Raw genomic sequence first — 11,341 nt, 5'->3', positions numbered from 1 at the left:
GCACCTACTCTTATAGTGTCTCATCTTACCACACTCAAAGCATTTGATGTGGCTCTTCTCACTCTTCTTAGTAGTTGAGGTTGAGGGTTGAACTTCCAAGACCTCCTCATCCTTGGATTGCTCTTCTTCTTCACTTGAACATGTGGATGGTTCCACTTCATCCTCCCTTAAAGATGTGGATGATACCTCTTCATCTTCCTTCTCCTCCTCGGATATTGAACCCGTGTCAACATCTGATTGGTCCTTCTCTTCTTGGACCAATGAGTCATTCTCCTTGGGCTCCTCCTTTTCTTGGATTTGTGTAGGACTCTCATGAAGTGCAATTACCTTTTTCCAAAGGTCGCTTGCATTCTCGTATTCACCTACATTCAATATCGCATTAGGAGGTAATAAATTAATTAAAATTCTAGTTACCTCCTTATCCGTCTCCGATTGCTCCCTTTGCTCCTCGGTCCAATATCGAGGTCGGAGACGCTTTCCCTTCTTATCCGTTAGAGCTTTAAACGGTTCCTCTAACGCAATCCATTGGTTCCAATTCATTTGGAACCACATCTCCATGCGCTTCCTCCAATAGTCGAAGTCCTCACGCTCGTATGGAGGTGGGATTCGAATGTCCCATCCGAGAGGTCCCTCCGACTTTATCTTCTTCCTCTAGCCGCTCTCTTGGCGATTAGTCCAACAAGGCTCACCTAGCTCTGATACCACTTGTTGGGATCTTGACGCCCGCTAGAGGGGGTGAATAGCGTCTCACCCAAATCGTCAATTCCTACATTTGTTAGTACACAGCGGAAAACAAAATACAAACTAACAAATACGAAAGTTAACCTAAAACAAGAAGGAAGAAGACAACACACCAAACATAAACCCTAACACAAGGCGTTTACGTGGTTCGGAGATAAAGCTCCTACTCCACGGCTGTCCGTAAGGTGGACGATCCCGATCCGTCGGTGGATGATTCCCCGGAGAACTTCCAGCTAGCTCACGTAGCTCCTTGTGGGTGGAGAAACCTCGCCACAACCTCGTACAAGCACGCTAGATCACTTGGGCACTTGGAGACTCTAATTAGGGTTAATCACCACTAATTTCGTCAACTCAAACCAAGCTCCCAAGCTTTGGTTTTATAGCCCGCGGGTTGAAAACCCCGCCTACCAGTCGACTGCTAAAACATGCAGTCGACTGCCCTCTGTGGAAATTCGACCGTTACACTCCAACGGCTCGATTTCACACATTCTGTTCGCTGCCAGTCGACTGGCCCAGTCGACTGCTAAAACATGCAGTCAACTGCTACAGTAACGCTACAGTACTGCTACAGCGACGCTACAGTAAAGCCTAATTTTGGGATTTTACCCCGAGTACATTCACTCAGCACTCGTTCTCGCCCGACCAACCTAGACCTAGCCTTCTAGCCTCTTCCATCAGCCTTGCGTCCCTCGGATGCCTCCCCATCCTTCACGTCTTGCCTTCCGGAGCTTCCATCGGCCTTGTCATTGTTGTCGGGTCTTCCTTTGCCAAGAGGTCGTGCCTCCGGGACTTCATCCATTGCCAAGTCACACTTGGACTTACGTTGCCAAGACTACATGCTTGGACTTACACCGCCAAGACTCATCCTTGGACTTTCCTCCTTTGCCAAGATCACACTTGGACTTACGTTGCCAAGACTACATACTTGGACTTACACCGCCAAGACTCACCCTTGGACTTTCCTTGTTGTACCTGTATCCTGCACACTCACAATACATATCAAATACAACAATAAACCTAACTTAAACCTTTACCCAAACATCAAAACCTAGGGTACCCAGATTGCTCCAACAATCTCCCCCTTTTTGATGTTTGGCAACCCATTTAAGTTAGAGAAACAATATAGCAATACATATGCAAATAAATATATGTAATCTACACATGCATAAATCATGGAACCTAATCCTAGGCTCCTCCTTCACCTAAGCTCCCCCTTGAGCTAGGATTTCTTGCAAAGGTAAACTTCTCTCCCTTTGCTAATAAATGAGCAATCGCTCCCCCTTCACCTAAGTTCCCCCTTGAGTTAGGATTTCTTGCAAAGGTATGTAAGTTTCCCACTTAAACCTAAACTTCTCCCCCTTTGCCATACATCAAAAAGAGCTCCAACAATATCCCAATTATTGGACTCTTTGACCTCTAATGACCATAAACATCATGTATTAATCCCCCGTAAGATTACATACATGTTCACCACTCTTTTGGTCATTTTCTAATGCTTGAAAAACATTTTCAGACCGTATCAGTCGACTGCAAGAAGTACCAGTCGACTGCCCCCATGAAAACGAGCTTTCAAAGACATTCTGTGCTCGTGAACAGTGTTACCAGTCGACTGGTAACTGTACCAGTTGACTGGTACACTATTCATGAAAAAATCAGCCTTTTTTGTCCAACTTCAGAAATGCGCCAGAAATTCTACAGACCTCCAAAAATTCCCAAATTTTGTGGAGAGGTCTATTATATCAATATCTACTTGGGAAAAATATATATAAAAATATATCTATCACCAATCCCAAGATTGACACAAAACACAAAACTAGCTAAAAAGTTCAATTGAACCTTGACCTAAAGTCCTAGTTTTGGCTTCCTCTTGATGTATTTGCCCATACTAACCCACAATGCATCCCTAGCATTGGTTTATATGACATCTATACATCCAAAACCAATTATCATGCTATATGACCCCAATGTCATATTTTCAAGCATGAAACACAACCCATGTGTGCCAATTCCCTAGGTTTAAGACTCAAGTCCGTCTCCAAACCTCTTGGCACATTTGATAACCCATCTACCATGGGTCCCAAAGGCTCTTCCTAACCTTAGGATTCTTAACCTTAGTCACCTCCCTTGGTGACTCATCTACTATGGCTAGGCCACTTCGGTGCACCTCGGGTGACACTTGGCCTACAAAACTCACCTTCTTAACCTTAGACATCTTGTCTTTGGTTAGTTTCTTCTTTCCCTTCACCTTGGACACATCATCCTTGCCATAATTATATGCCACCCTAGCATATTCCTTCTTATTGGCCTTGGATGACTCTCTCTTGTCTTTGGTCACACCTCTCTTACCAATGTCATGTGCTACCTTAGCACTTGACCTCCTTTTGGTCTTGGAGGGACCTAATTTGATATTTTTGGGTCTTTGACCACCCAAATACATGTCAAGTCCTTTAGGTCCAATAATGAACCTCTCTAGGATTTTCTCCATTTCCTCAAGCTTTGTCTTCAAGGCTTGATTTTCCAATTCTAAGGTTCTAACCCTAGAATCAACATGTCCATCATGGACATTCCTAGACCTACCCTTCCTAGGCATGTGTCTCCCCTTCTTGGGATTAATGCTTAGGTTTTCACCCACTTTCATTCCCTTAGGAAAAGTGGTTTGGGTCTTATTAGGTCTACCCTTAGTGTATGATTTCTTAGGATTATCTACCATGTTAACCCTATTTCTATCATTATACCTAAATCCATGATTATGCTTAGGTAAATAATCTACATTATTTCTAACAAGCATATAAGAATTGGAGATTGGATTAAACTTCAAAATAGGGATTACCTTCCCTTTTACCTTTGAAGCTCCCCCTTGACTTGTGCTCCTCTTCTTTTCCCATTTCTTCAAGTGCGCCAATTTCTTGAGCTCTCCTCTCCTTGGGCACTTTGTGTGGTAGTGACCCCACTCACCACATGTAAAGCACCTAATGTGCTTCTTCTCCTTCTTCTTCCTACAACTCACATTAGTTTCTAAATTAACTTTAGTGAGTTTAGGGTTTACCTCCTTTACCTTCTTGAGCGAAGGACACCTACTCTTGTAGTGCCCTATCTTACCACACTCAAAGCATTTGATGTGATCCTTTGTGCTCTTCTTGGTAGTTGAGGTGGAGGGTTGAGCTTTCAAGATCTCCTCTTCCTTGGATTGCTCTTCTTCCTCTTCACTTGAAGATGTGGGCGGTTCCACTTCTTCCTCCCTTGAAGATGTGGATGATACCTCCTCATCTTCCTTCTCCTCCTCGGATGTTGAGCTCGTGTCAACATTCGATTGATCCTTCTCTTCTTGGATTTGTGTAGGACTCTCATGAAGTGCAATTACCTTTTTCCAAAGGTCACTTGCATTCTCGTATTCACCTACATTCAATATCGCATTAGGAGGTAATAAATTAATTAAAATTCTAGTTACCTCCTTGTCCGTCTCCGATTGCTCCCTTTGCTCATCGGTCCAATATCGACGTCGGAGACGCTTTCCCTTCTTGTCCATTGGAGCTTTAAACGGTTCCTCCAATGCAATCCATTGGTTCCAATTCATTTGGAACCACATCTCCATGCGCTTCCTCCAATAGTCGAAGTCCTCGCGCTCGTATGGAGGTGGGATTCGGATGTCCCATCCGAGAGGTCCCTCCGACTCCATCTTCTTCCTCTAGCCGCTCTCTTGGCGATTAGTCCAACAAGAGCTCACCTAGCTCTGATACCACTTGTTGGGACCTTGACGTCCGCTAGAGGGGGGGTGAATAGCGTCTCACCCAAATCGTCACTTCCTACACTTGTTAGTACGCAGCGGAATACAAAAACAAACTAACAAATACGAAAGTTAACCTAAAACAAGAAGGAAGAAGACAACACACCAAACACAAACCCTAACACAAGGCGTTTACGTGGTTCGGAGATAAAGCTCCTACTCCACGGCTGTCCGTAAGGTGGACGATCCCGATCCGTCGGTGGATGATTCCCCGGAGAACTTCCGGCTAGCTCACGTAGCTCCTTGTGGGTGGAGAAACCTCGCCACAACCTCGTACAAGCACGCTAGATCACTTGGGCACTTGGAGACTCTAATTAGGGTTAACCACCACTAATTTCGTCAACTCAAACCAAGCTCCCAAGCTTTGGTTTTATAGCCCGCGGGTTGAAAACCCCGCCTACCAGTCGACTGCTAAAACATGCAGTCGACTGCCCTCTGTGGAAATTCGACCGTTACACCCCAACGGCTCGATTTCACACATTCTGTTCGCTGCCAGTCGACTGCCCCAGTCGACTGCACCAGTCGACTGCTAAAACATGCAGTCGACTGCTACAGTACTGCTACAGTAAACCCTAATTCTTATATTTTACTCCGAGTACAATCTCTCAGCACTCGTCCCTGCCCGACCAACCTAGACCTAGCCTTCTAGCCTCCTCCATCAGCCTTGCGTCCCTCGGATGCCTCCCCATCCTTCACGTCTTGCCTTCTGGAGCTTCCATCGGCCTTGTCATTGTTGTCGGGTCTTCCTTTGCCAAGAGGTCGCGCCTCCGGGACTTCATCCATTGCCAAGTCACACTTGGACTTACGTTGCCAAGACTACATGCTTGGACTTACACCGCCAAGACTCATCCTTGGACTTTCCTCCTTTGCCAAGATCACACTTGGACTTACGTTGCTAAGACTACATGCTTGGACTTACACCGCCAAGACTCACCCTTGGACTTTCCTTGTTGTACCTGTATCCTGCACACTCACAATGCATATCAAATACAACAATAAACCTAACTTAAACCTTTGCTCAAACATCAAAACCTAGGGTACCCAGATTGTTCCAACAAATATTTGGTACCAAATGTGGATTTCTTATCTTGTTAGTCTTAAGAGAATGGTAGACAATCAGGTTGTATTAAAATACAACAATTGAGTCAGAGAAATAGAAAGAAAGGAGGTGTCGCTATTGATGATGAGGCAATACGAATTGAGGTAATAATATTTTACTTTTTAAGTTAACTTTTAAATATTTTTTTATTATATTAATAATTTATTTTTTTGTTAGAATTTACTTAGAGAGGTTGTAGATCGTCACCTCCAAGATAAACCTGAAAGAACACAACCACTGGAAGTCCATGAGGAGGCATTTTGGTAACAATTTACTTATAATTTCATTTCATTTTTTGTAAAAGTTGTTACATATAGTTCGACTTTAATTATATTCATTATATAGTGAGGTTTTTGGACCTGAGCATTCTGGTCGGGTATGATGTTTAGGAGTTGGTACACTGCCTAGCCAAGTGTTTCCAGAGCAATGTAAACACAACTCAATGTATTGACAAGATTATCACTCTAATTCAGATTTGACAGACAAATTTAAGGAAATGAGAGAGAAAATTAAAGATATGGAGTTTCGAGAAACACAATGACAAATGGAAAGAGCAGATGAAAAAATAAATGCAAGAAAATGATCAGTTCCAAAATCTTGCACGAGTAATGTTAAGTATGATGTCAGAAAGTGTTGGGGGCTCTCGTGGACCCGAATTATTACTGGCACAAGTATAACATTTCTCATTAAAAAAATAATTGTGTAAAATTATTTGTATAGTTAAGTACATTAATAGTAAATTTATTTATTTTTGTAGATGACAACTATGCTTGTAAATATTATGCAACAACAAGTTCCATCCACTGCGGAAGAAGATAGGTATAGATCCTCCCCATCACCAGAATCAGATAATAACTAGAGAAGTTGATTTTTTAATTACAAATGTTTTTATTAGAGTATTTTTTTTACTTTCTTTTTTTTTTCAATCTATGTTTAAAATAAGTTAATTCATAATTCTAGATATATGAGTTTTTTTATACTATTCTTGCATGCTTGTTCCTCTGAATCTTACATTTCAATAATCCTATTGATTGAAAAGTATATATATGAAGAGCAAGTTAAACTTGTCACAACCTCAACCCTTAAGAATTGATTGTACATGTACTACTTGATCTATATCTATCTAATAATTAATTCATTTCATTTCATTTTCTCTTCTAATAACTAATTCCTTTTCTGAAACTGCCAATTAATGTTTCTCAATATCTCTTGATAGCTTGCAATGAGAGAGGCTTGCAAATATGTTGAAGAAAAGCTTTCTATAAAGGTATGACCTATTAATTAGTTTGTCAACATTGTATACTTTCTAAGTATTAGTACAATTTTCAATTTCCTCTACAAGTAAGGATGTCATGGCCACATTCATGTCCTCGAAATTAATTGCAATTGACAGTGATTTTTTTGCGAATTTGGTAAGATCAACACAATTACTTGTCTTCTTGTTTAACTTGTCTCTTACAATGTGTTGAATGAAGCTAGAACCTTGAGAACAGAGGACAACAAAACTGTCATCTTGTTAAATATTTAGTTATCTTCTTGTTTGGTACAAGCTTTTGTTAAATATTTTTTTCATTATATATTGAAATATGTCGATAGAATATAATTTGGTGGTTCTATTTAAGGTTGCTATTGAAGGTTGGAGCACATGTCTTTTGTCGTTTGGAGCACATGCCTTTTGTTGTTTGGAGCACATGCCTTTTGATGTTTTTTTGTTGGAGAAAACTTGTTATTGAAAGTTGTATATATTTTGGAGATTGAAGAAAATATTGTATTTGTGTTATAGTGTGGAGTTAAATGGTATATGTTATGAATATTTTGAAATGAAATACAAATTCTGTGTTGATTTTGTAATCAAATTTATATTTGTGTTATGGAAATAAATTAGGTTTGTAAAATAAAATATGAATATTGTCAATTGATTTAATTTGAGCATTGATTTGGAATTCTACAAGGGTAATAGAAAATAAGATTTTTTTGTAAAATTAGTAATTCAATAATAGCAACGGTTTTAATCGTTCCTATAGTTATACCTCTAGAACCGATTATAACCGCTTTTAAAGGGCAATTTTCTAGATTGGAAAATCCTATAGAGGCGGTCATGACCACCTCTAAAGGGTATTCATTTGCTTCATTTGCATCGGTTATTACCGACTTCTATAGGTATCCATCAGGATCGGTCATTAACTGTTTTTATAGGTATTCATCAGGATCGGTCATTAACTGCTTCTAAAGGCCAATTTTTGGTTGGAAAATTCTATAGAGGGTATTCATTTGCATAGATTATTACCGGTTTCTATAGGTATCCATCAGGATCGGTCATTCACCGCTTCTATAGGTATTCATCATGATCGGTCATTAACCGCCTCTATAGGTATCCATCAGAATCGGTCAATAACCGCTTCTATAGGTATCCATTAGAATTGGCTCTTAGTCATGGATTACCGGTTAGCTTTACCGCTTCAGTTGCCTTTAGCGTCGCCAACATCCGCAATAGTTTTTAACCGGTGCAATATATTTAGCAGCGGGTGAAAATCGGTGCTATAGGTGTCTTAAAACCGCTTCTAAAAGTTTGTTTTTTTGTAGTGCTAACTTCTTCAGATTTTGTGGGCTAAATACAAATAATGTTAATGATATTTAAGGTGTTTTCATGCATATCCTAAGTAGAATATTATACAGAGTTAAAGTGACTGACCAATATAAATAATTTCTTCCTGATTTTTCAAATAGAGCAAATCCAATGGCATAGAGACCTAATCTAATATTTTGAGTCTCCTTTATAAATTTCGGATATGCTTTATCAAAAAATTTTATGCCTCTGTATCTAATGGATGACACATTAACCACTCTTCTGTCTGATGATTTGCATGACAAGTCATATGTTCAACAGTTGCCTTTGATACATAGAGCCTTTGTAACCTAGGAGGTAAAGATAAATAAAATAATTGACGGTATGATTTATGACGTTGTTGAATCCTTTTGGTGCTCTTGTACCTAGCCTGATTATAGAATTTACAAACATCTGCATCATCTCCCTAATATAGCATACAACCATCTTTGCAATATCAATTGTTTCTACCGGAAGACCTAATTCTTTCACAAGTTTTTTTCATACTATAAAAAACATTGGGCAATATGTGATCACATGGCAATGCCTCTTTAAAAACTTGAACAAAATCATTAAAATAATCTTACGCCACATTATGTGTTTCCTTGACATTTAATAGTCTTGTAGTGAGAGATAATTTAGTATGACTATCACAACCAACCCATAATGGTTCATCTGCAGCACTTAACACTTCCTAAAATTGATGATATGTTTCATGAACACATGATACTTCTACCTCCTCTAATGGTGATGTATAAGTAGTAACATTTGTTCAACTATTGGAGGACAACTAGAACTTGCACCATGTGGTTCGGGAATGAATTATGATCTGCTGCATTAATTATCAACCTCTGATATGAATTTAATTAATTATAATAATTCTGATCTCCACTAATTGAGTGTTGTATGTTTTATCCATAATTCTCATCATACATGAATAGTTCACTATAATATGTCCAATTATAGCAATTCGGTGTAAAACTAAATCTACAAACATTTTCTTCAACTTTATCACAGTGTAAAAATTTACCATTGTGACACTTTCTGTATGGACACCTTATCTTATTGTCATCCATATACTCAACATTACTAGATGTAAAATTAAAAAATTGGGTCAACACATTCATAAACTCATCAGTTAAACCCCGATGGTTAGATAAATTCTTTTTATACATCCAACTTCTTTCATTCTACACTTTGTTTGTTTCTAATATGGTACACTAACGGTCAATATGTATTAAATTCAAATACAAATAATTGGTCAAAAAATATAACAAACTAAATAAAAACATGAGATAATACATTAATGCTATCATTATTAAAATAACAAATGTAGGCATACCTAACAAAGGTCAACAAAGTGTTGGTGCCCGAAGTATCCGACGATTGAACCCAAGTTTTGATAATGGCAAAGGGATTCAAAGTTAAGATTACTTATTTTCTAACATGCTTGAATGAGGTTTCAGGAAAATCCTAACTGTGGTTAGGCAGGTGGAAAATCCTAAAGGGTGGTAACCTTAGGTCCTAGGGGGCGGCAACCCTGGGTGGAGGAAAATCCTAAGGGGGGGGGGGGTAACCTTAGGTCCTAGGGGGTGGTAGCCCTAGGTGGAGGAAAACCCTAGGGCGCGGTAACCCTAGGTCCTAGGGGGGGTAACCATAGGTGGAGGAAAACCCTAGGGCGTGGTAACCCTTGGTCCTAGGGGATGGTAACCCTAGGCGTAAAGTCCAGTCGGTCTGGAGGACTAGACTGGCAACAGGTAATCTCTCCTGAGGGGAGTAGGCGTCGGGTCGACCTAGGGTTTCCGGTCGAAAATCCGAAGTCAGACCCGGACAGTCCGATAACTGTCAAATCACTTAATTTGTCATATTTTATGTGTGCTAATTTTGTCTTGCAGGGTATGTGTATGTTGGGTGAACTAACATGCTTTGCAGGGACAAATGAGCAAGGCAAGCCTCGGATGAACAGTGTTCGAAGTGCCTCCATGGAGCTTGGAGGCGCTCTGATGCAGAATGTGAGCTTGTCGTGAAGCAGTGCTGGAGGCACCTCGGAGGGAGCTGGAGGTGCCTTGGACCAAGGCTTGGAGGCGCCTTGGAGTGGCTTGAAGGTGCCTTCAAGCTGATAAGGTGCGACGAGTTTAGCAGTGATCCACGAGGGTGACTCGGAGGCCTGGAGGCGCCTTGGATGGTCTTGAAGGCGCCTGCAACAGGGTTTAAAAGGAGGTTTCGAGTAGCAGGCTGGAAATTAATTTTGCTAAGTGATCCTTCGACTATTGGCTGCTCAAGAGACGACCTAGAAGTGCTGAAACAACGCCCCTGACAACAAAAAGATGCAATTATACTATTCTCTATTGCCGGTATAAGATTACTATTGTCTTACTTGTATTGCATTTCTGTAAAACTTTTAACGATTATAGTTGTTGCCCAAAGTAAACGCTCAACGAGCGTGGGCTTTGGAGTAGGAGTCGCCCCAGGCTCCGAACCAAGTAAATTCTTGGGTCATTCTGTGTGATTGTTCTTCTGTTATTATTTCTGCTGCTTTAACTCTCGAACGATTTCCGAATACGAAACGTGTGAAAGGCACGAGCGCTATTCACCCCCCTCTAGCGCGTCTCGATCCAACAATTGGTATCAGAACCAGGCTGCTCTGATTTGGTGAAACCACCAATCAAAGTAGGGGGCTACTTTTTGAAAACAAAATTGTATATCATTTGCATTAAAAATAAAACTGTTTTATTTCCCTCTACGCCTTTCGTTTTTTTCCCCTCCAAAACTGTTTTCGAAAAATTAATTTTTATCTTTTCACTATTGGTTGGAATTAATAAAATATCACATTTAGCAAAATTCGAGATAATATTTTAAAAATATTTTTAGTAATATTTTATTATTTTTTTCTTGGAATTCGTGAATTCCTATTTTCATCTTTTTCCCGCACTATTAAGCCAAGACCAAGTCTTGGAACAAGTTTTATTGTGTTTATTGTGCGAGATTCCTTCTTAATGGCCTACGAAGATGGGTACAACTCCACATGCCTACCACTTCTGTCCGGCGAAAATTTTAGATACTGGAAAGACTAGATGGAGCACCAATTGAAGACCGAAGCAGAAATATGGAC

The sequence above is a fragment of the Zingiber officinale genome, chromosome 8A (assembly GCF_018446385.1).
Source record: "Zingiber officinale cultivar Zhangliang chromosome 8A, Zo_v1.1, whole genome shotgun sequence".
NCBI lineage: Eukaryota > Viridiplantae > Streptophyta > Magnoliopsida > Zingiberales > Zingiberaceae > Zingiber > Zingiber officinale.
Note: the sequence above shows the minus strand (reverse complement) of the source record.